This window comes from Anthonomus grandis, chromosome 1 (assembly GCF_022605725.1).
Source record: "Anthonomus grandis grandis chromosome 1, icAntGran1.3, whole genome shotgun sequence".
Taxonomy (NCBI): Eukaryota; Metazoa; Arthropoda; class Insecta; order Coleoptera; family Curculionidae; genus Anthonomus; species Anthonomus grandis.
In genome coordinates, this window is record NC_065546.1 from 48,523,842 (window position 1) to 48,550,818 (window position 26,977).

General features: G+C 28.9%; 1 protein-coding gene and 1 long non-coding RNA gene across 9 annotated transcripts in view; one reads left to right on the plus strand and one right to left on the minus strand.

Annotated features, from left to right (window-relative positions):
* Positions 1–26,977, minus strand: part of LOC126735574 (disintegrin and metalloproteinase domain-containing protein 11) — a 593,317-nt gene that overhangs the window by 333,195 nt on the left and 233,145 nt on the right. The window lies entirely within an intron of this gene.
* LOC126735607 (uncharacterized) lies at positions 25–912 on the plus strand. The gene is made up of 3 exons (XR_007660473.1): positions 25–380; positions 443–544; positions 604–912. It is a non-coding gene; the product is annotated as an uncharacterized LOC126735607 (long non-coding RNA).

Below are 26,977 nucleotides of genomic sequence, written 5' to 3' on the forward strand. Positions count from 1 at the left end.
ACAGTACATATTTTTTAGGGATAATAAATTTATATGTGAAGATTGTGGAACGTAATTTTGTTCTACTTCAACGTTGTATCGGCATATGAGGAATATACATAATAAAAAACAAAGTGAAAAAGAGAGCAAACACATTATTTGCCCCCTTTGGTTTGACAAAGAGAAGTTTACATCCTAAGATTCTTTAATAACACACTTTCATAGTATTCATAATATACATAATATTAAAGAATCTGTTTTAAATTTTAGGAATTTGGCAGAGTTTGAAGCTTGGAGGTCTCTGGAAAACAAAGAGGTAGATTATGCTGTTCACCGAAGAAAGAAATCTGCTAATGGAGAAGAATGTATTTACTATAATTGTAATACAAGTGATTCAAAAGGTACCTAGTTAATTTTATAATTATTTAAGTTGGTAATTTTTCAATAACTAATCTTGTTTTAGGATATATCAGTACATGTTTGCAACAGAATTTAAAGTCTAAAGAAAGCATTCGCATTCAAGGACTCTGTCTATCAAGAATAATAGTTAAAATTTTGGTAAATGGTAGGTATTTATTTGCTTAATAATTATTAAAATAAAAGATTTCTATGACGTTTTTTCAGGAGTGATTAGAGTAAGATTTTTTGAAACCCACATAGGACACACTGATGAATTAAGAAGCAAAAGGCTAACAAAATCGTAATTATCCATAACGTAATTATGGTGGTGAATTGGGTGAACATGATTTAAAAATGTTTATGGGTGATTTTAGAAATTTTATGCAGACAGTAAAGCAAAAAGAAATTGTGATGAGTAAAAAAGATAAAAATAGAAAAGCAGCAGTATTATCCCAACAAAAAACCTAAATAAAGTTATTTATAACAAAATTTTTATAACTGTTTTATTATTGCATGACATTGCTTTTATGAGTGTTCTGGTATTGCGTCCAAGTGGTATTGGCTATATTTTGTATTCATGTAATTCGTTGGCTTATGGTGAAGGATACTTATAAAATATCTTTATTAAATTTTAATTTTACCTTTGTTATAATTAAATAATATATTAGTGTTTGTTTCATATTTATTGGTATTTGTTTGCAACTTTTGTAAGTAGGACCCTTTGAGCAACTATGTTATATATTAGTAGATGGCTTAATATAATAATATAATATAATAAGGTTGATATAATACTTATATAATAACTTATATAAGTATTATATAATAACTTAATATAATATAATAAGGTTGATATAATAAATTTTGAATATTCTGCATCAGTGTTATGAATACACCTACTTTATTCAAATATAATCTGGTTGTTTTATTTATATTTAATATTCTCAGATCCTGATAAATATTAGTCTTTTTTCATTGTTGAAAGAGAATACAAGAAATGTTTTCCTTTGTTATGGCTCATTTACATAATATGCAATTGCATCTGATGTATGGATAACACAAGACAAAAAAGAGTAATAGGTATATAATAAAATAATATCTTTCTAAACTTTTTTATTTTAAAATAAAAATGTTAAATAATATAATGGATTACTAGATAAAATAATAACAAGTGTTCTTTTTAGACTATTTAATGAAATTATCAATTTTGTATAGTAAATTTTAATTGAGCGGAGTTTAGAGCCTGAGAATTAATTTAAAACTATCCATTAAGTGCCTGAAATAAGATAAATTCTTAAAGATAAAAAGTTTATTTTTCTCAAATACCATAATTCCTCTTATAATCAAATTTGAAATACGCGCCTTAATTATCTGAGCCAATCACAGACAAAGCGCCGTGATTGGCCCGCATGGGTGCGAAAATTAATGTATCCTCACAAAGTCACGGTCTCATCAAATCCATATAATTTTTTAAAAGCTACACATGTTTCGCTCCTATTGGAGCATCATCAGGCCTAAAAAAATACATTAAGATATTTTTCACAAAAAGAACGCTTATAAAACTCATTACCTAAACCTACACAGATCACATTACAACTAACAACAAAAGAAAAGCTAGATTAAGTTAACAATTCCCACCATAGATAAAAATGTATGCTTGAAAAAATAAAAAAGTAAAAATGTAAAATGTCACCAGTGGGGAACGATCCAGCAACCTTTAGATTCACAGGCGCGCGTCTAACCCATAGGCCAAGAAGTAACATGATCAAACATGGGGAACAATCCGAACTATACCATTAAGTGTGAATATAAGTAAACAATCTTAACAATAAAAACTAAAAATATCTAAAATCGAAAAAGAAAAGACTTTTTAAGAGAGGTTGTTATAAATGAGGTGAGGTTCAAACGTAAAAATATCGTTCACACACAAAAGGACAGGGCTCTTCTTAGCTTTAGTTATTTTCATTTTTTCTAACAAGTCCAGTTTTTTGCCTTTTGAGCACTCATGCAAAATATCCGCTCCCTGAGTTAAAGACTCCTACCATGTGAGGAGGCCAATAAATGATTTGCAAATGCCGATTTAGTTTCGATCATGTCAGTATCCCTATACCTGTCCACCAAACTTGTATGTTCCTTTATTCTGGTGGAAATTTTTCTCTCCGATTGTCCTATGTAAATGGCATTACAGTCATTACATCTTAATGAATATACCCCTGATTTTGAAAAGAAATCTGCCTTATCTATTGTACTAACTAGCTGACTTTTTAAACGGTTTGTAGTTTTAAAAGATTTGTAGACTTGAAAAACTTTGCAAGTTGAAAAGAAATATTACCAAAAAATTACATTGATCTAAAAAGGTGACTATTTTCATTATTAAGATGGATTAAGTTGTAAGTAAGTTTGTATTTATTATAAAATTTAGAATAAAGGCGATTAAGCAATATGTTTAATTATATTTAGTTCATCAAGGAAAGCTTATCTAGAAAGGGGGATGTTGAAAAGGCGATAGAAAAGGGAATTAAAAGAGGCAAATTTGTAGGAACAAGGGGAGTTTGAGGAGTATTAGATGACATTGTCCGTAGTGGTGGGTTTGCGGTAGATCTCAAATTCAAGTTTGTTGGTATTTTTTGAAATAAGCACATCAAGAAAAGGTAACTTTCCATCTCTTTCTTCTTCAATGGTAAACGAAATATTTATTTGCGTGAAGAGAGTTTATAGAAATGAGGAAATCCGCCAATACTAGATCATTTCCATTCCATACCACAAAAATATCATCCACGTATCTCCTATATACAGTGAGAAAAGCATCAAACTTCCTATTGACAATCCTTTTCTCCAAATGGTGCATAAAAATCTCACTTAGAAGAGGAGAGAGGCAAGACCCCATTGCTAGTCCAGTAGCTTGTCTAAAAAACCTGTTGTTGAAAAGGAAAAAATTCTGATCAAGTACTAGCTTGAGGAGTGTTAAAAGATCATCAACAATAAATCTGTCAAGCGGTGACTTAAGCAAAAGGGACCTGAATAGATCAAGGCAATCACCAGGTGGAATGCTTGGAATTAAGTTCTTAAAGTCGAGAGAAATTAGTTTGGAACCCTCTGGTATGCAGATATTTTTTAAAAAATTTGTCAACTCTACCGAATTTTTTGTGGAATAAGTACTTCTGAAACCAGTTACATCTCTGAGTGTGCTATTTAACCAGGCTGACAAGTTGTAACAAGGTGAGTTTACAAACGATACTACTGGCCTAATAGGGAGATTGGGTTTATGGATTTTAGGAAGGCCGTAGAGGAGAGGTGTTCTGGGATTCATAGGGTATAATTTTTCTTTCCTAGTATGAAAAAAATCTAAAGTCAGACTACACCTATCAAGGGTTTGTTTAACCTTGGAGAAAAAAGAGCTAATAGGATCTTTGTTTACATTAATAAAGTCACCCGAACCTAAAAAATCCAAAAACTTCTCTATGTAATCATCCCTCTTAAGTATAATCAGGCAATTACCCTTGTCAGCTTTCGAAAGGATTAAAACGTGATTTTTTATTTTATTTTAAAGAGAAGTTACATTTTATTTTTAAAATTAGATTTATTACAATTTGAGTTAATATTAGAATTTAAAAAATGTATTATTTTAGCACACAAAATATTTTTATTTTGAATATCAGTAGTCTGCAAAACATTCTCAGCCTCCACAGCTAAAGTCTCCCGCGTGCGCAAGTCAGTCTTCTTAGAAAAGTTATATTTTAAATTAAGATTCAATAAACTTTCCTCGTCCGGTGTGAAAGCCACATTATTTGTTAAATTCAAGTACCTTTTATGAAATTGAAAGTGACATTTTCCTAGCTACCTACGGTATACATTATTATTATTTTTTCTTAAAGATTGAACTTGAGATGTCTTAAGGAGATTTAATTTGCGATTTAAACGAAAAAGGAGTTTTTAGAAAATAAATAAAATATATTGAATAAATAATATATATAGAAAATAATTTTTTTTTTTAAGCATAGATTTTTATCTATAGTGGGAATTGTTAACTTAACCTAGCTTTTCTTTTGTTGTTAGTTGTAATGTGATCTGTGTAGGTTTAGGTAATGAGTTTTATAAGCGTTCTTTTTGTGAAAAATATTTTAATGTATTCTTTTAGGCCTGATGGTGCTCCGCAAAATACGTGTAGCTTTAAAAAAAAAATTACATGGATTTGATGAGACCGTGACTTTGTGTCCTTACTTTTGGTTTGTTTTCGTTTGGTCTCTTAGAGAAAAATGGATGATACGTTTCTATATTAAAAGATGGCTTTAAAGAAATGAATGACCCGATTTAAATGGTTTTGAAGTCAAATTTTGATAGTGAATTATAGAAGGAATAATTATTATTAGTAATATCAATAATAATAATATAATAATATTAAAAAAAAATAATAATAATAAACTTTAGTCAAAGATAAGGAGACTTATTTCCTGTAAAGCAAATGAACATACTGCTTAAATAGATGGTCAAGATTTTCACTAGGAGAATTCTAAATAAAGCCCAGTGGGGAAGGCGAAAAAGGGTTATCAATTGCATTTGCATTCTTTTGTGTTTTGCAGTATTTTAAAAATTTAGAAAATTTGAAAATATATAGAAAAAAATAACCAACCCTTTTTACTCTATATACTTCCAAATCCCTGATCTTGAACATAATAACTTAAGCCTTTTAAGAACTAACCATCTTTGGATCTATGTTTGATCTATAATTCCAACTACTGAAACAAGAATGGGGAGTAGGAATATAATTCGCAGGTTAATTGACTCATGCAGTACTGATCTATTTAGAGGTTGGAAAGACCCTTATGGATTCTTATGAAAATCTATCTTTGAAAAATTATTAGAGTGAAATATAATTCTTAGAGTAAAACTCCTATCTCAAAGAAATAAATTTAATTACTCAAGATTAAAGACGGAGGAAAATTCTATTTTAAAAATTAGTCTAGGCATTTAATAGGAATGCAAAGTTACCTATAAAAGGAAAAAAAGAACAGAAAGATCACACTCGAGCGGGTCTAATTGATACATTAAAAGTCACTATCATATTATACTGGGTGTTGCGTCGCAGAGAGGATCATAGGAAATTAAATGTAAATTTTAAGGGGATTAATTATTGTCTTCCCTGTACATTTTACAGAAAAAATGTAAGATAACTTTTTGCAGATACCAATCTGACAAACCTTAGTTCCAAGTTTAAAAAAAAATTAATAAGCGAATCTTGAATTATTCAATTAAATGAAATTGGAAAATAACCAAATTTTCGGTTCAGGTAAAACCACACAAGAGACACCCGCCACTAGCAAACAATTTATTATAAATTTAATTGAATAATTCAAAATTCGCTTATTAACATTTTTTGAAACTTGGCACACTGGTTTGTCAGATTGGTCTCTTCAAAAAGTTATTTTACATTTTTTCTCTAAAATGTATAGGGTAGCCAATAAGTGACCCCCTTAAAATTAACATGGGATTTCCTATGTTCCGCTCGGGGACGCACCACCCAGTATATAACTTAAGCTATAAATAGAAGCTACAGTAACAATCTATCAAGAAGTATCTAAGGCACAAGTATTCATTTAGTTATAAAATAGTGCTGGAAACTCTGTAAAACCAACCTAAATCAGAAAAATGTTCATAAACTTAGCAAAGTAAAAAAGTAAAGCATATTGAATCTCCTAGAATTCAATAATGCATAGTAGTGATTTATAAAATCTTTAGAGCTTTATAAAAGATGATTATGTAAACAATATATTTACCATAAAAATATGTTTTTATTTGAGTAATAAATAGGCTGCAAAATCTTGAGCATGACCTTAAAAACTAATTAAAACTATCAACAGAAAACTCTAAATTATTCTTAATAACTTTTGTAGTAATTTATTTTAACCTTGATAGCTCCTCAAAATAATATGTTTGGTTGTAATGTGGTCGAATAATTATCGGAAATTGCTGAATTGATCATCTAATCCAAAATAATATTGGATCTGGGTCATTACACAGTGAATGGATAATGTAAATAAAGGCCAAAAATTCTTATATTCGGTAACAGTTATATACAATTTTATTTATAAGAGACGTATATTTTTATTCAATGAAACAATTCAGGGACGTACTTATTAGACGCAATCAAGTACTATAAATATATGTCCTAAATGTATTGAATCTTTAACTAATGGGTCGTAAATTTAACTAGTGGAAAATAAATCATATTTCTCTTTTTTAATTTAATTCAAATTTAAATATTTTTCTCAAAATAACTACGCAATTTCTATGCATCCAGAAGCATTTTCTAGCGTACAAATTAAATTCTTATATTAGTAGTTGCCTTTTATGTAATTTTTGAACTGAACATTTCTGATAATAAAAATTTATTCTATGACGTTTAATATACTGACAGTATGTGCATATAATATAATAAAATAGTTTGTCACATAAATAATCACTCTAAATGTTCCAATAAGTCAAATTAAAATAAATATGCAAATAAATCCTCTAAGCAAGAAAAATTTCCCTATATTCGCTCCACTGTATTACGCCATAAATTTAATTTTGGATCAGGCTCAGCAGAGATCCGAGAACAATTGAATTTTAACGAATAATTATAGGCCTACGCAAAGCATTGCCAGACCGTTCTGGTTTTAGGAACCCTGCATGATTGCCTTTTATAATTAACCACTTGAGAACAACGTTAATGTTAGTATAGAGATATGTTTTAAAAATGTCTAATAGTTTTAGAGATTAAATAGAATAATTTTAATAAACTAATAAATAACAAGTCAATGTAGAAAGGAAAAAGTGAGTAATAAAGGATTTCTTTGATAATTTAGCTCACTGTTTATTGCTCTAACAATATATAAAATATAAGCCTCTGGTTACATTCCTCCTTAGAGTTTGAAAGTAATTGCCAATTTATTCTTGGCTTTATCTTCACACCTTGACAGAAATTTATCCAATTTTACATCTCCTCCATGCCAGCCGCATGTAAACGATAATAAATAATACCTATAAGTGAGAAAATCATAAATAATTTCTATTATGTTGGGGAGGGTTGCTGTGACTACGCCACCGATAGTACAAAGCTGTGAATTGAAAGGGGTTTGTTAAGGTTTTAATGTTAGTGAGAAATGTTTGAGGATGTCAACAGAAGAAACCTTTAGAGGTTTTGCTTTAGATGTTGGGAGTTATCTAGGGTATAAAGGTATTAAAAGGCAAATAAATAAAGATTTGGAATATATTGGAATTCATTTTGCTGAACACTCGAATCGATCGAAAACTTTAAAGTTATATAAGTATACTGGGTTATTAAAAGTCTATATTAATGGAGACTATAGACCACTATATTAATTAAATTACCAAAATCGTTTTGCTTAATTTATACAGCTCCAAAAAGTTTTTAATGGTTTTTTTAACATGCGGATGTGCATTGTCGTGCATAAATACATGATTTTCACAAAATTCTATAGCGCTTGGATAAAGAAGGAGTTCCAAGATTTGTTGAAGTTTGAAGTTTGGGCTGGATTAGACATCTAACTTCTTTGTTTTTTTGTTTGCAAGTGAGACGCATTTTCCTACACCTTCAGCCTTCGTGAATCAAGATGTTAATGCTTGATACATCATTGAAATTGAAAATATTGCACGACTTATCAATTTTAACGTTCTTCAGCACATTCTAATCTTCTTGTGCGATTTGTATGGCATAGTACTGGAGCTCCAATGAGACATCTGGCGTAGAGGTTGCTTTCAGGTAACCCATATCTTATTGTTTATGCAGTTATTGTTTCAAACACTAGTACCTTGAACATTTTGAAGCTTCCTTAGTAGGTTAGTAGGCATATAAGAATTTCGTAATACCTGGAGTCGAATAAACCCACTATGTTACAGGGTTTCCAAATTTGGACACTTTTGTAGGTTATCTCGGTTATTATAGATGATAGACCCTTTTAGCGGTTTTCGCATTATTGTATTACTTTTTTATAAAACGAAATATGCCGTTGTTAAAAATTTGACAGCTTGCTAAGTTTCTCTGTAATCTACAAAGTGATTTAAGAAATGTTGGATTTTAGGATTAATAAAGTAAAAAATGGATTTGATAGACATCTTTTCGTAAAACACTATTATGTTATCTGGTTTATTGTAGTGACTTAAGATTTTTAAATATGAATATAACTTATGATTTTTATACATAGCACTAACGAAACTAAACATAAAAATTACCAAATAAAAGACAATTTCCGTTAAATAATTACTTATTATCTTAATTTTATAAGGAGCCATGATCTTGTATCTCTATGAAGACAATGCCGTATTGTTTTCAAAAAGGCCCTGACAGAATGAAACATTTTTTATTAATGTTTCATGAAACCTATAGTAATTATTTTTTATAATATTTATTTACTCCTTTTTAAGAATTGTATCTAAGTATTTTATAAAAATTGTTCAAAATTATTTCCATTTTCTCTTACACAAACTTTAAATTATCTTGAAATGCGTTTTATTGCTTTTAAAAGTACAATCAGATGCGCACACAAATTTTCTATAGCTGTTATTAATGATTACTGTAATTATTGAGAATTTGTATGTCGTACGATTTTTTAGTCAAACTTTACTTTTTATGTAGCCCCACAAAAAAAGTCCAAAATGGCAAGATCGGGAGATCTTGATGGCCATCTTATCGGACTTTTGGTTCCTATCCATTTTTGCGGAAACGAATCCTCTGAAATAGCCAAATAATATTAGCAAAATGTCTTGCTCCATCACCTTGTTAAAAATATGTATTATTTAAATTTGCTAAAGAAACATTTTATAAAATCTCGGGAATTACTTCACGTAGTATGTTTCAATATTGGTCTGCCGTTAGCACCGCTTTAAACATTCTAAAAATTACCCAAAAGAAAACAGAGAAAGCCAACCCTAAAACTTACCGCTGACGTTCAAGGGCACATACATTTAGATACATAACTAGTGACTCTAACCATTGTTTTCAACATAAAATGGCTAGCATGCTTTTCTTGTTATATCATTTGGTCTCATTTTCTCTAAGTGATTACAGATTTAATAAAGAAAAAAGCAATAATTAAAGCAACTGCTAGGGTCAATGATTATGATGATCAAAAGTCCACAGCCACATTTCAAAAAGATGAAAATAAGCAAACGTTCGATGCAATACCATATGATCCTATCTTGATAAAAAACTTTGATAGGTTTTTTAAATTTTCAGAATGGTATATCAAAGTTCAATCAAGTTACAAAGGAAACCCAAAAGATAAAATAAAGATTATTGAAAAGTCCGTGATCTATAAGATTAATTGTAATGATTGTAATAAGAAGTACATAGCGCAAACAAGAAAGTCAGTAATTAATGTCAGACTTAACACTACATTTAGTAAACTTTGGAATCCTGAGGTGCGTACAATCTATTGCGCTGATATTAACTAGAAAACGATACTTCTCCTACCACTGTTATTAACCTTCCACAAGGTACTAAGCACTCCTAGGAAATCCAAATGTTCACTTGGGAGTTTAGCTTGGAAAGATTTTTCACGTTTTGCAGTCAGTAGTCTAACTTTAAAACATCATATATTCGGCTATAACTACCAAAATCTAAATCAGTAAAAAAATGCGTATTTGTCGTACAACAAACAAGATTTCACTTAGAAAAAGCAATTGCTCATTTTAATCATCTTATATTAAGCGTAAATAAGCAACAGCTGGTGTGTTTTTAAGAAAAATCTTTACCTAAAAGCAATTGCTAAGAGCTAAAGCTATTTTGATTCATATACTTTTAAGCTTTTCCTTCAATTTCATAAGACAAAGCAACTGCTACATTTTTATTCCTTAGGGTTATTCACTCTATTGCAAAAATAATCAAAATAAATTCTGACTACGCTAATAGCACAAATTGTACTACAGTTTACCAAGTACGCTTCAGAGAATTCAATCTCTTTACTTAATATCAACTAAAATAACATAATATGGTTAATTTATTAAGGAATGTTCAATAAATAATAAACACAATTTTTTCTCCAAACATTTTCCTTCTAAAAATAAAACGGCTTATCTCCCGGAGCATTCTGATGTATGTATTTTGATTATTAAACTTTTAAAGCATTTTTTCTTAAAATATTTAAGAGAATCTAATTTTATGATTTCTGGGTATATTAAATTGGAAATCAGTTGGGGACAAATCAGTTTAAATTTGTTTATAATTGGTTTCCAGTTTCTACGTCAGCTTAAATATTTTTAAAGTTCAATTTTTTTCTTGATTTGCCTGAAAATATGAAAATGTTTTCCTTTTTTATGCAAGGATTTGTGTTAATGTAATTTTTATTTTTAAATGTCACTTTTTATTAGTATTTTTAACTATTTCATCAAAACTTTTAATTAAACTGAAATAAATTAATTTTGCAATATGAAACGCGTAAGTGTTTTTTCCTAGAAAAGTTTAAAACCAAAACCTTTATCTTCTTAGTAAAGTCTGACTTATTTACTAATAAATTTAATGGTAAACTGAATTAGTTATTAAAAACGGTGAAAAACTCACTTAAAATAGGATAGCATTAATATTTTTATAAATAGGTACAGTTTTACGCAATATATATTTTCATACATAACCGATCCGTAATGCATTTAGTAGACAAAAATATATAAATTACAAAATTCATTTTGAGTAATTTATTTAATTACAATATTAATATAAACTGGCATTTAATGATATAAATGACAAATGAAACTCTTATTTTAAATAGGAAATCGTAATTTGGAATTTTACTAATTATTCATTTATATGGTGACGCAAAATTATTATAAGTTACACGAGATATTAATAAGTGCAGATTATAATAAAAAAAAAAATGCTGTAAATATTTTAAAATACAAAAATACTCTATTTGCAGTAAATATATTATGTTTTAAATATGACATAAAGTTGTTTCGTATCATACGCAGTCATGATAGCTTATGTAGAGGGATCTTAACAGAGTAGGTGGTGCAAATAGCAAAGTAGATTCAACCAAAAATCCAAAATAGTATATATATATATTGTCTTTAAGAAAACACTGAATTTCGTTATAACCTAAATTATGTTCTATTTGCACACGTTTCTATTTGTATTTTGTGTGTCCTTATTGACACAGAGTTGTGAATTCTATACTATGTGGTATATCATTATTTAACAATCTCAACAGAATTATAGCCAACAGTCACTCTATTAGGTATTTTATCTGCATAACTTTACAATTGTCTTTTTACAAATCTGACAGAGAAACTACTTCTGTGTATTGTAAGTCCTAATCTTATCTTTTCGTACAAATTAACTAGAAATTCTGATTAATTTATCTGTTAAAGGAGTGAATTTTTGTAGATATGTCAATAATTGTTTTTAAATATCATATATAAATTTAAATATTTTTTAAAATAAAATATACTATTATTTTTTTAACTCAAAATGTCTTTCTTTTTTTAGTTTTTCATTTCTAAAATTTTTACAAACCATATCAGATTTTACATTTAATATGTTTAGGTCTAACTAATTAATCTGCATATCTATAGCTGTACCTCAAGAAATACATTCAATCAGGTGAATACATATATTATGGGTAAAATGAAATATGGAACAGTGAGAGATACAGTATCTGCTAAATTTAGAAAAACAAATAGTTTCAACGCTTTTCCGAATAATTACAAAAAAAAATTAATTAAAAAATCACATTACTACTTTCTATTTACGAGATGTGGGTAGCTCAACCCTATCATTTCTTAGCTTAAAAAATATAATTTGATTTAACTATCGATAAATTTCATTTATCAGTATTTACCAACTAATCAATTTTTTTTATTAAAAAAATTATAACGTTTTAGGGGTAAAGTACCTGCAAAGAGCCCTTCGTATACCAAAGTTAAATAAGTTTGAAATTGATTTAAACTGTATATAATAAAATACTTTTTTGGACACAAAATTTTTTTCATTGTATAGAAGTTTTAAATATGCGTGCTTTAATTAGCCATAATATGCCACTACTCCTTAGAATTTACTTCTTGATATTATTGCAAAAGATACTGTAAGCTAGTAAGTAGTAAACAGAAGCAATTTCATTTAATACCATTCATAACTGTTAAAGTACTGTATTGATTAAAAACGAGGACTGGACGCTTACCGAAAATGAAGACTAAGTTAGAGCAACTTAGTGGTCGTACCTGTACATGAGTCCTAAAGTTCATTTATTGGTTTTCATTTTCAAAAATTAACTCCTTATATTTATTTTAAAAAAATTAAAGATCTGATTACTAAGTCAATTCAGAAATTATATAAACAATACTACAGACAAAAAAAAATTTAAAACAATATGAAATTATTATTAATAATATTAGTACCTTACTATTGTTGGCTTAGTTTTCAAACTAAATAGAAAGATAGTTTTATAATTTGAAATTTTTAATTTAACTTAGTTGATAACCGATCATTAATAAGGTTAACCCTTAGTGAACGTAGTTTATTCATTGTAATCATATACAGTGCATCTCAAAAGTTATGTTTAAATTCGTTTAAAGTTAAGCGATGGATTTTTTGCAAAACACTCGAACCCACCGATTTTTATTTCAAATTACGCTTTTTTGCAAGTGAAGTTTGTATATACAGGGTTGCTTAAAAATAAATTTCGACCGACAACTTCATTTTTTGAAACGAAAGCCCCTTGTTTTTATTTCATTTTTAATTTTCGCGGGAAATTCTACGTAGGTTTCATGCATCATGTTTTATACCGACAGTCAATAGTTCGAAAATTCGATTCAGGTAACAAATAAAAAAAGGATAAAAATTAAATTAAATGTTCAAAATATACGACTTGACAATCTCCAAGGCGTTGATTGAACTGTTGTTGCATATTTTTAATAATTAGAGTTACGGCGCGCACTTCTCTGCGAATCCTCTCTTTCACGTCGTCTAGATTATTTGGCATATTAAAAAACAGCTACGACCTAAGGTATCCATACAACAAAAAGTTGATTGTTGTTAGATCAGGTGCCCTAGCAGGCCATTCGATGTGTCCTCTCTTTTTTATTCACCGATTGAGAAAAATTTAATCTAAAAATGTATGCACAGTAGCAGCATAGTGCAGAGGAACACCATCCTGCTGGAAATTTAGTTTCTTGTCAGGATAGTCTGGGTATAATGGACTCGGAAATAAAGCTAGTAATGCTGGAACTGATTCAAATTAGAGAACATCGAGGTAGACTTGTTCCGTTGAAGTCTGTTTAAAGAAAAATGGACCTACTACCCATCCGCCCGCTATTCTACACCCCACATTTAGTTTTTGAAGATGTTCACTTCCATCATCCAATGTCGGTTTTCCTTTGCCCAATATTGACAATTTTATTTGATTATAAAACCATTTAAACAGAACGTGACTTTATTAGAAAAAATAATATTTGTTACTAAATGATTATTTAGGTGCACATGTTTTGCAAGAATTCACAAAACTTATTTCAGCTATCGAAATCGCTATTAAATAACTCTTGTACGGTATTAACTTTATATGGGTGATATTTGTGCTTTTTAACTATTCAGCGAACTTCAGATTTAACATGTATAAATTAGCCTTAATCTGCGATAGAGGAGTGCATGGAGATTCTTCCAAAGAAAGCAAAACGTAAAGTTGTTTACCTCAATCAGGACGACCAGATTTCGGCAGATCTCTAACGTGGCTGAAATTCTCTAAATTTAGCCTCTACAATAATCACCACCTTTCTAGATATTTTAGGACGATCAGGATGGACTTCATCAAATAATTGAAGCTGCTCCTTAAGTACCTGTTCTATCACCAAAGTTAAATATGCACAGAATTTCTATTTTTTCTCGTTCCGTTAACTTAAACATTGTGAAAACCGCTACTTTAGACTGCTTTGGGTTGTAATATCTGTTTGGCGTACAATTGTTTCACACAGTTTCTATAAAAATACACAGTCAGCTAATATTAAAAAAAAAACACGAATGAATAGAAATTTGGTCTGTTAATGAAACTTTTAAGAGATAAGGTGCGATCTTCAATAATAATGTTCCGCCATGTTTTGTTAATTTTAGGTATAGGGTATGGTGCCTAAAACATACGAAGAATTCAACGGAAAATTCAAAAATAAAATAAAAACTGATGGTCGAAATTTATTTTTGAGTAAACCTGTATATACAACCTTCACGTACAAAAAATCGCAACTTAAAATAAAAATCGGTGGATCCGAACATTTTTGCAAAAAAACCCGTCGCTTAATTTTAAATGAATTTAGTCATAACTTTTATACTTATTAATACTATTATACTTATTATTAATTACTCTGGTGGTTATTAAATTGTATTATTTAAAAAATCCATATTAATACTAAAGCATGGTTAAAGATATTTTACCCTGTATGCGTATTAAAAATTCGTCCAACCCCAACGGGTGTCCTCAATATTGATCCGTTCGGAATATACGAATACGACTATGGCAGCCCTTACACAACTTGCAGGAAGCATTATTTTAGGGAACAATGGATGTTATTATTTTGAACGGATGGAGAAAGAGGTTCATAAATCAACGTCACTGGTAGGTACCTCATATGTGTGATATTTAACAGTAACGCGATCCATAAATTTCTTAGGAAAAAAGAGAAATAGATTGTTTTCAAGTTTTGGCAATGACAGGGCTATTTTGTAATATTGTAATTTTTGTTTTATTTTATTAGGTCTAATTAATTCAGAAGGGATTACTTTATAGGTTTAAAAGTTTAATATAATTTGTGCTTATATTGGCCCTTTCCAGGTTAAAAAAGCAACGATACTTCTCGAAATAAAAATTAATTCACCTCAAATATAAAATTATAACAATGGTAAACAGCTATTTTGGTGTCCATACCATACCCAGGTTTCTTTAGTAATTTGGATATGCTGATCCAAGAAATCATGGCTATTTTAATTTATCAGTTCAAGTTTTTAATATATGTATTATGAAAAAAAAACAATTATGCCAAAAAGTTGCCACTTGTCAACCAAGTCAATGGTCAAGCCAAGTTCTCGTATGTGTGTAAACAGATTCAGATCAAATCGCTCAGATTATCCTAAATCGTCACTATACGAAAAATGTTAGTTTATAAGGAGGGCAATTTAAAATTTGTATCTAAACTGACAATAAAGACGATTTATATGGATACAAAATTTATAATTTTTTTAATAAAATAAAAAAATATTTTTTTGTTGTTTTGTTTTAATTATTTTGTTAACCAAAAAATTAAAAAATGTGTTTAACTGTTTTTATTTTTTTTTTAATTTTTAGTGTCACTTTTTGGTCCATTTTATACGATCGTCCGAATTCTTAAGATTTTTTAAAACGTCTAACCATTTATAAAAAAAGTTAATATGGTAACAGATTTATTTCATTTATATTTCACTTATCTTAAAAATTAATTTAGTTTGAAATATAACAACTAATTTTTATAAAAATAAACGAGCTAACAAAACAAAAGATTTTTCCTTTGGCTTTATTATCTAAGCAAACAGCGGCTAGACACACAATAGCATAAGCAAAAAATATACTTAAAAAAATCGCAAAAACCTGAATAAACTAAAAACGCCGATTGAATATAAATTTTTACCATTATGGCAAAAAAAAAATTGTTTTTTCTAAATTAAATTTAATAATAATACAAAATACTATTATAAAAAGAATGTGCCTAGCATTGAGGTATTAAGGAATTTTTAATGCCTTTCGGCGTAAAGTTGCCTTTATTTAAAACTTTTGCGATTTTAACGTTGATCGAAGTGCCAAAGAACTGATTTTATATATTTTTTCCGAAAATTTAAGGCGGCATTTCGGATCACACGGCAGAACAATTTTTTTTGATTTTTTAAAGACACATACTATTAACCAGAATTGTGAAGTACTTTCGTAAATTTCTTGTTTGAAATAGTAGCCCTCTCTTTTTTATATCCCTGGTATAGTGTCCGAAATTGGTATAGGTCCGAAATTGTTGATTCACTACTGGATGGCTAGAGCAGCCATCCAGTAGTGAATCATAGACTTTTTGAGATACTATCGTACTTTTCATCTTCTTCTGTCGCATATGGATCGGCTTTTGTTAATGAAGTACCCATTCGAGAGTGTACACTTATATACACACCACCTATACTTGACGGGCGTGATCATTCTGGAGCAGAAGATTTTATCGTTCTGGATTTCTTAGTTCAGATAGTTTAGAATGGGTACTTTATCCTGAAGGTATTATACTTGGTTGGTTATTATCTATCAGAGAAGTACTCAATGTAATGGATGGGCCTGTTAAACACGCAGGCATCTCTTGCTATGCAGAAGCATCGTTTAGGGGGATCGATTATTCCGAATCCGTTTTCATATTAGATGGAACTACATTAGTACTTTTACATAGGTTTAAATCTGTTTCTGCATCAGATACTAATATGTTGGTAAAGCGCTATTCTTGATCATTATCTTTAATAACCCAAATTTTTCTTTGGTACTTTTCTACTACTAAAAAATAGAAGTAAATGGACGCATGGAACGTGCTCCCACATTCGGTGGGCTCCCACAGACCACAGACTTAAGAATCTAACCTACCGAACACCCAAAGATCTTAACAATATAGGTATTTTTTTTCTATGCACCACGCAAATAAAATCACCCAACATAAAATATCAATTTTACATCAACTTTTAAAAAAAAAATCCTCCCCTTAAGATTTTTTAAAGATTTTTCAACAATTTTTCACGCCACTACTTATTACCACCGACATACACTCAACTGTATTTACTTGTCGAAAACGATTAAAAAAGGCCCTTTTAAAGGTTAAAATTGACAGGCATTATAAAGAAACAAACAAAATTTGAAGAGGAAAAATTGTTACTAAAATAATTGTCCCTCCTCTAAAAAAGATTTTTATTTTAACAAATATTTCAATACCGTCACTATATCAAAAGTGACCCTATAGCAATCAAAAATTATATTTATATAATTGGCTAAGCCGTCACTAAACAGAAACTATTACTTTTGCACTATCAGCGTGTACACTTTGCTCCGCATTTACATTCCTACTAGTTTCACAAAACACAAATATATAGAAATGCGTGTTGCGTATTGATCAGACAGAAATTCCATTGACATTAATGACAAGGACGGCGGCGACTATCTTGGATGGCGTGCGGCGGGAAATTTGAACCTGATCTATTGCGCAATATTTAAAGTTATTCGCTGAATTACAAAAGTTGATGCGTTAACTGAAGAGTGATGAGAGATATACTTATAGAGAATTTTATTTTATTTAAAAATTAACAATATACTTATCAGTTTAGAAATACCCACATTTGATTTAAGTTGTGAGTTTTAAATTTGAAAAAAAATAAATATTAATATAAAGACATCCCTCATCACTTTCTTAATAATTTTTTAAATTATTAAGAAAAATTTTAAAAATTTTCACATTAACTAAAATATTATTTAATTTCAAATTAGTTTTCAAAAAATTGCTTATTTAGGACATTTAAGTCTGGACTTTGAAGATATTTAGATATAGATACTTACCAATAATTATAAAGTAACACCGTAAGTATGAAAGCAAATAAAAAAAATAAGATTAATTTGTCTTTTAAATATTTTATTTTTAGATGCATTAAAATAAACTTAGCAAAGGGCTTTAAATCACATAAAAATATTTACAATATATTGTCAATTAAATACTATAAACTGTAAACAATGTAAGCATAGTATTAATGAGATCTTTTATGTATGAAGATGAAATATAGGTATAAACTGTGCTTGAATATGAACAAATGAAGTTTTGTGTATTTAGAAAAAATTCTAGAATTATTCAGGTGGATATTAACAATATGGAGTAGTGCAAATTCGCAAGAGTTATACTTATGAGAGAGAAATAAACTACTTGAATACAATTATAGACACAACTCTTTGTATTTATACCAGATTTAAAGAAAATTAGCAAAAACAATTGGTTTTACACTTTGGCTTGTTGGCTCAATATTGCTGTCAAAGTTACCCCAATATAAAATAAATTAGTTTGAGATCATCCAAAACAGAGAACTGCCAGTTATCCTTAAATGTAATTTTTATATGTAAGTGTCTTGAGTATGTTATCTGTAAAAAAAAGAGTTATGCTTAATGTATATGTGTTTACTTTTAAATTACAAAAACATTTGTTGCAAGCCTATATCTGTCATACGATAAATTTTTGGAGAAATCCACAATTATAGAACTAGAAATTGGAAAGGTTTTATACACAAATCAAATGCAGTACTTTCAGGGGATTGTTAGAATTTAATGAGTTACCAAATAATATTAAAATCTGTGATAATCTGAACCAGCTTAGAAGGTTCTTAATAAAATGTATTTTATTGAGTGCGTGATTGTCTGATTTTATTGTTGTACTTTAATATTTTACTTGTGGATTTTATTTTTAGTCTCATACTACTTTTATATTTTATTATTTTTAACGACTAGCTCTTAGTCTAGATTGTTATCTTAGATTGTAAGTTTTATACTTTAATTTTACCTATACAGTCCCTTTGTTTTATGTTATTTATATAATAATTGTTTTGTCCCCATTATGCATAGAAATTTAATTTTTTGATGTTGTCTTACTTTTTTTTTCATTTAATACTTACACAATATTTATTATGTCTTTTGGCTTATTCTCTAATACCTTTGTAGCAATTTCATGGTGAATAAAGACTATTATTAATTAAAAGTTCCATGAAACCCTATAATACATAAATATTACAATATTATTTGCTTAGCAGGTCATGGAATAATAGTGTTACTAAGATACATAACTTAGCTGATTGTTTGGTTTTTGATATAATATCTATGTTAAATAAAATGTGTCCTTAATTTAAAATTACGATGAAGAATAAATACAAGAACAAAAAGTGGACTAACACTAAAGTCACACCATTAATGGAAAAGAAGGATGTGTTATATAAAGGGGCGATTCAAAAAGTTTGATAATGTATACAATTTTTAATTATTTTAATAATATTTAATTTTTTTGTTTATTGCAATGTTTCGACCTATATTAAGCCTTCTTCAGGGCTACAGAAATAAGTTCTAAGTTCTCAAAAATATGGCTTTTCAATAATGAAACAGAACATTGATATATTCTTAAGATTCAAGGGTATCAAGGTCTCTCAGGGGTATATTTTTGGAAACATACAAACAACCCAAATATTAGTAAACAGGTATCCTTTTCAACTAAATAGTACCTCGCAGGGCAGTTTTTAATTTCAGAAGCGTTCACATTAGTGGTTTTAAGAATTGAGTAATATATAATATCAAGTCTCTGGAAATACTATTGGTATTTATTTATTTATTTCAACAAAATATGGTTTTGCGAGAATTTATGGCACATCTTTAATGGTCTCGCCTAAGCCACTTTTTTAATTGGTCTAGTTTTATTCCCAAGGCGTGACTAAGCAAATGACTAAAATTCAATTTATTAAATATATAAATGTATTAAGGTTACTTTTTATTTGAGGCACTGACCAGCTGTTGTAAATAAAAGTTTTCTTTATATTTGTACGATATGGATGTAAACCATTATAAAAATTAAATATATATATGTAGGTATTAAAGCCTCGCACATCTCCAAATGAAAACGTTTAAAGGTTACACAGTTCGATTTTGTAATACTTTTTTATTGTTATTTATTTAAGCAGCAATTAAGCTAAGCGTTTGGCAGTTAAAATAACCCTAGATAATTTCTGTGATACTACGCGTAGCTGTAATTAGTTAAAGTGGTTCAGGATTGAGAACTTCTGGAAATTATGTCGTCGTCGTCGTCGTCGTTTTTGGTTCAATTGCTTTTTTAATGATTGCCATTTAAAATGGTCATATCATTGATTATTTAGGAAAATATATACGGGAAGGGTTAGAGATATATAGGGTGATTGACGACCGATGGGACATAAGCGTATATGAAAAGTCCTATATAGATAGATTGTTAATTATCACTCTAAATTAAAACCTGAATGAAATAAAACAAAACCAGTTACCAATGCAGAAAATAATATTATGAATGTATCGGCATATTTCATTGCATATCGACAAGCTTTAATAAGAAGTGCTAAAGATAGTTTAGGTTTTCTTATTATTCAATTTAGAAAATATTAGCCAATGATAAAATGCATCCATACAGAAGTTTACTAAAGTTGAGGCCTTGAAACGACAAGACTATCACACAAGGGTAGAATTCTGTAAAAACATTTTGATCCATATTAATAAAGTTGCTGGCTTTCTAAGAAAAATTATTTGTATCATAAAATGTATCAGCTGATGTTATGCTATTAAAAATCTGACTATAACATTAAATTCTCTGGAAAAATGTAACTTAAAATGTGTACCACATCAATAAATCTCTTATGATTTTAAAGCAAGTTTTATTAATTGTCAGTTAGTGATTTTATTTTTGAGTTCTCTCGGGAGAAAATTAGTTGGAAATGAGTACCAATGTATTTTTTAAAAAGATTTTTAGATTTTTAATGATTGCTACTTAGGTGTTAAAGCTATTAAAATTAAGATTTTATTATTGATTCCAGATAACTATCTGGAATAAAGTACCTGAAAATGAGTACCATGTCGATAGGCTCTTCTTAATTTTCACGAAATTTTAAATGATTGTGACTTGGATGGTAAAGCTTATTAAAATTCTGATTTTATTATTGAATTCTCTGAAAAAAAAAACTGAAAATAAGTATTATCTCGATGGATTTTTATTGGTTTTGAAGAAAGTTTTACTGATTTAGAAGTTAAGAGTAATAAAAATCTTATTTTAGTATGATAGATAATTTAGGCGTATGAGACCAGGGGATTAGCCGGCGAGATTTCCAGATCTGACACCCTTTGATATGTATTTGTGTGGCAATATAAAAGCGAAATTAAAAGAGCGACGAATATATCCACCAGAAAACGATTTTATAAATATTTAGAGAATAATGGTAGTCATTTCAAAAATTTTCTATAATAATTCTTTTCTTTTGTTATTTTTAAGTAAGTTATTAGAAAAGCTCTTATTCTCCATTGGTTATAAATTTAGATATTATATGTTAAATTTTTTACATGTTCTTGCTATTATTTAAGCACATTGTCCATGGAAAATAAATAGTCCCATCTAAACTTCATTTGAGTAGTTATAAATAATGTTTATTTTTTTAAAGTTAATTATAAAACATTATAGTAATACTATAACTAAAACTATTACTGCCGTAACTAAAAAATTTAAAAAAATTGACTTCTCGCCGTTTAAGTAAATGAAAAATATTAATTTAATTTTCGACAACCCTGTATAATGCTGATTAAATTAACCTTTGCGAAGTTAATCAAGGTAGTTTTTTATAGTGATGTTTAAAATTTGAGCTTTTTAAGAAATAAACAATAAGTTATCCCCTGGTTTCTAACAAAAAAAAAAACAAATCTATTTATTTTCTCGAAAATCTCTAAAAACAGATATAGGAAAATGTGACTGAAAAAGATTCAAAACAAAACAGGAAATCAAAATATTTAAAAATATATAGGGTGTTCCATATAAAAATCAAAGTCATTTTTTTATATGAGCGGCAATGTTGCAGTGCTAAATATTTTAGACCGATAGAGCATTGTCTGTTACTATAGCTACCTAAGTTAAAAAAAAATTTGCTACGTTCCGTTTTCCATATACCCCTAACGAACCATCGGTCATCAATCATCCTGTATATCTTTTATTAGTCTGAACTATGTTAGAAAATTTGCCAAAGATTTAGGAAAATGTATTCTAAACGGGAAACGCATTTTCAGTATAATTTTTTTTGGCTACTTTTACATTATTCAATTGCCTAGGTAGTCCGAGCAAATGTTGTTGGGCGCATTATTTAGCACTTGCTTAGCCGTTGAATGCTTTGTACAAAAATATTTAGTAACATAAATTCTAAAAAACGATTATAAGCTTACCCTAATAAAATAAAGTAAAACAGTCATACTACCCAAACCTTTAGTCCAGAATGAGTTATGGACTGATACATGATATTAACAATGAAATATTAATATGAAAAACTATCTACTCAAAGTAATTTTACCTTTATAAATTTAACTTTTTTTATTCCTACACCTCCAGGACAAACAAAAAACGTAAAGGGGACACACTGCAAAGTAATTTCGATACACCTTCTGTTGTCCATCCCTTCGCAGATTGTTCGGGTTTCGGACGTTATCGCTTTAGCGAAAAAGTCAGGAAAACTGAGATCAAATTATCCCCCCTAGTGTCGTCGTCCTCGGATATCTAGAAATTCTGGATTATAACGAGACATTGTAAATTATTGCTCCGTAGAGATTCGGTTGATGTAACTTATTGTTACAACACATTAATGTTTTTAATGTAATGATATTTATTTATCATGGTATTTATTTTATGGTAAATACGATGAGATTTAAAATGTTAGACCAATGTGCCAATAAGACTAAGATTATCATTTAGGAATAAGCCTATTAAGGCTCTTAGGAAATTAATAATAAATTAATAGAAAAATCAATAGAAGCAAAGAAAAACTCGTCAACTTATTAAAGTAATATTTGATAAACATTTAAATAGCATAGATTCCAGTAGTACAAAACTGGGCAATGGAGTGGAGAATAGGGCTCGTATGTATGTTGCACAAAAACTAGAAATTAATAAAACCTATCAAGTAGTTTATTGCAGGGACCTAAAGCTACATAAAAAAAGATAAAATAAAATCAATTTCAGTTAAAAAAGAAGAAAAGTTCTACATATATATATATATATATATATATATCAGAGTAACCTATTAAAACACTAAAAGGCGTTAAGCATTCCGCCATTGATCTCAGCACCTATATCATAGATTTATTGTATTTCCAGACGAATTTATTTTCATAATTAATTTATTGATTATTTAGGAATAATAAAATATGAGACTTTTTGGATGTGATTAGAAATATTAAAACAATGGTTTGTGATGCACATAAGGCATCCCCGCATTGAGCTCAGCACTTCCATAGCCAAAATAAATTAGTTCATAAAATCGTTAAGAAAAGAGTTTCAAACTGGATAATGGAGTTTAGATCGGTGCCTAAATGCATATCAGAATGTTCGGCGTATATAACTCGTGAACATTACAGGCCTATCTACGAACGTTAATAAAAAAGTGTAATATAAGGCCTTTAAACATTAGTAAGAATTAAATTGCTTAACTTTTAGATTTAAGTATAGTACAAAGGTATAAAAGATAAGTTTAGTTTAAAATAGAAAATGAGTAGAATCAATACATTTAAATAAGTTTAAGATATTGAAGCATTGAATTTATCACTTACATAGGCAAATTGAATAACTTCATTAAAAAAGTCTGTTAAGAAAATAGTCTTAATCTAAGTGATGTAGTGGTGAAGAGTGGTGCCTAAATTCATATCAGATTACGCTGGGTAAAAAAATTTTATACTAGCATATTCCTTGAGTTTTATGAGTGTCAATTGAAAAACTGAAATGCAAATCAGCAAAAATTAAGTTAGAGATCAAAAAAAGTCATAGAATCCAAAAACCATATAGTAAGGCATTTAGACACTACAGGAGTAAACTTAGTACATAAATAAATTATATTTAATTATAAGAACAATAATTATTAAGAAATTAATGCAAAATTGAGTAATAAAGGTTTGTACATCACATGCAAAGTAGCTTAAGGTTAACCGAAAGTAAAGCAAACACATGTTAAAAGTTACATCAAATATCGGTAATAATATCCATTTTTACAAATAGATGCTACTAGTCGAGAAAAAAATCATTTTTTTTTTCCAGAATTGCTTTATCTTTTGAATAATTGAAAAAATGACCATTAAATAAAGCATTTAAGGATACAAGGAAATTTTTCTTTTCTTAATTTGATACTCCTTATATTTAAACATTCCTTTGTGAGCCATATATTTTATATTTTCACTTAATAACAATAATAAAATAAAAGACACTTAAAAAAATCAACCGGCATTCAAAACGTATTCAAAAAGTTTCAGCGATCTTCATTTAAAACGGTTTATTCAATTCAACCTCTTTCAAAACTTAATTCACTTAAATTTTGTATTTCAAGGACCCAAATAGAAGATAGAGCCCGTTTTTACCACCCTTATCATTATACAAACACAAAAAGGTCCAGAAATTGTGGAAATCCAAATAATATTTACCCGAAAATAAATTTCATTCCATGAAAGTAAATTGTTCGGTGATATTTTTCTCGATTTGCATAGCGTTCGGATCCCGAATCCGCCGGATTAGGCACTTTCTCGACGATCCAATAACAGATCCCGGATGCATTACAAATGAAGGGCTATCTGTTACGGTGGAGCCAACTGGATCGATACCATCTATAATGAATGTGCTTAATATCTAATGATTATATCAAGTGCTTAACTGCAAACTTGTAACAAATTGAATTTGAACCCAAATCGGACTATTAAAGTGTCATGAATAACGTTTTTTAGTTAGTTCAGTTAGTTATTAAATTTAGATTTACTTTTTGTAATCACTAAGTAATAAAAAGAAGGTTTCTCTGTCATGTATATTAGCGAAATTTTTACGAAGTATTATTTGTGCGTTTATAATATGAAATAGAAAATATATACGTTATTATATTATGTGTGTTATTTGGTTGCACTCAACTCTGTACTGTAGTAAGTGCGATTTTAATGATTCTAAAAGGTGTTGTCTAATCATCCCTGGAAATAAAAGTAAAATCATATTAATTTTTACTGAGCAGTGGTGTGTGAAATTCGTGGCCCTTATCCATTTAAATAATTTGGTATATAAATTATTTAAGACATTATTTAAAAATGAGCCATAGTGCATCCTTTAAGGCACCCCCATCACTCATCATCATAAAAAATTTTTCAAGCCCTATAAAATTGCTATAACTTCAAATAAATAATCTCTCTCCAATTAACAAAATAAATAAGTGCATGTAAATACTAATAATTAGTATATATATTACTAACTTTACACTATATATAAGTTCAAATAATTTAGTAATCATATACAAAAACCTACAGTAAATATCAAGAAGGGCAGCTATAACGTAATTGCCAATAATTGCGTAATCATTCGTAAATAACATGCTGATATCATAGCTCTTAAGCAATTAATTCGATCTCCTGATAAAGTTGTATTAGGTCCGATTTACTTTAATCCGTTTGTACAACATTTAGTGCTGGTCAGTGAATATATTGCCAGAGCCCTATCTATTTAAATTGCACAGAAATTCCTAAATCGTATATATTTTGAAGCATTAAAACTTACTAAATATATACCTAGTGCCATGTAAATACGGTCAGAAAATTTACGATTTACAGATAGTTATTCATAATTATTTGCTATATGGACTATACGAAAATGTACGCGTTAACTTGATTTATTTAATATATTGTAACCTACTTTATTTTTAAATTTTATGAGAGCTTCAGAGCTTATAAGCAATATCATTGATCGTGATATTAACATGAATTATCAGCAACATATAACTAGAAAAATTTGGAAAAAAAGTATTTACTCATTTATATAAAATAAAGAAATTACATCTACTTCAGAGAGGTTGTACGTAAAAGACCTTATTTTAAAGGTAATGAAGTTAAATAAATGACAAGTGTCTCAACTGATATGAAAGGTACTTGCAGTGCTCCTGTGGAAATTTCACACTCAAGCCAGATCACACAATTACTCGTCAGTAATACGACACATTCTCCATAACAGGGCTTTACCTTTGATTAAGTGGCTTTACCACGAGACTAAATGGGCTTGGCTATAAGCACACATGCAAGTAATGGTAAAAAACAGTAGAGAACTTGAATGTCTAAGCATTAGTATAGACAGCGAAAGGAATTGTACATATTCAAATTAAGATTGTCGATAATCGAACCTGCCAGGAAAGGTTATTATTTCAGGAAGTAATCCCCACTTATCTTAACCAATGCCAAAATATATAACCAAAGAATTTTATTCCCAAGTAAAAAGTAAACATTAGATACAACGAAATAAACAACGTTAATAAAGCTGGATCACTATAAATTGACAAACGTACAGTAACCCACTAAATGCACAGAAAAAGAAGATATTGTGATCGTTTACTATCTGGGATTATGACTTAGAGTGTCAATGGTCAACTTGACCTAGAGTCTTGTAAAAAGAGTGATAATCTATTTCCAAAACCCATAAATCAAGGAAGAAAACCGCCTTAGCTTTGTTGTGCTTTATGCTAGCAACTAGTAATACAATAAGCCTAGATATTTGTAGATTTGTAGTTTTGCGGATTTGCAGATTTGCGTTATTAGGCTATAATATGTTTACTTACTTATTTTATACTGAAATATTAAATAAATGTTGGAAATTTGAGTCTTATTATGTTAATAAGCAACCTACAGAAACATTACAATATGGAAAGAAAAAAAGCGAAGTACTCATTGATTATGCTAGGCTGCATAGTTTTTTACACAGTTTTTACACGGCCTGCAAAGGATATAGACAATTTATTCTAATAAAAAAGATGCAAAATCTAGATTGCACGTACGCCTTA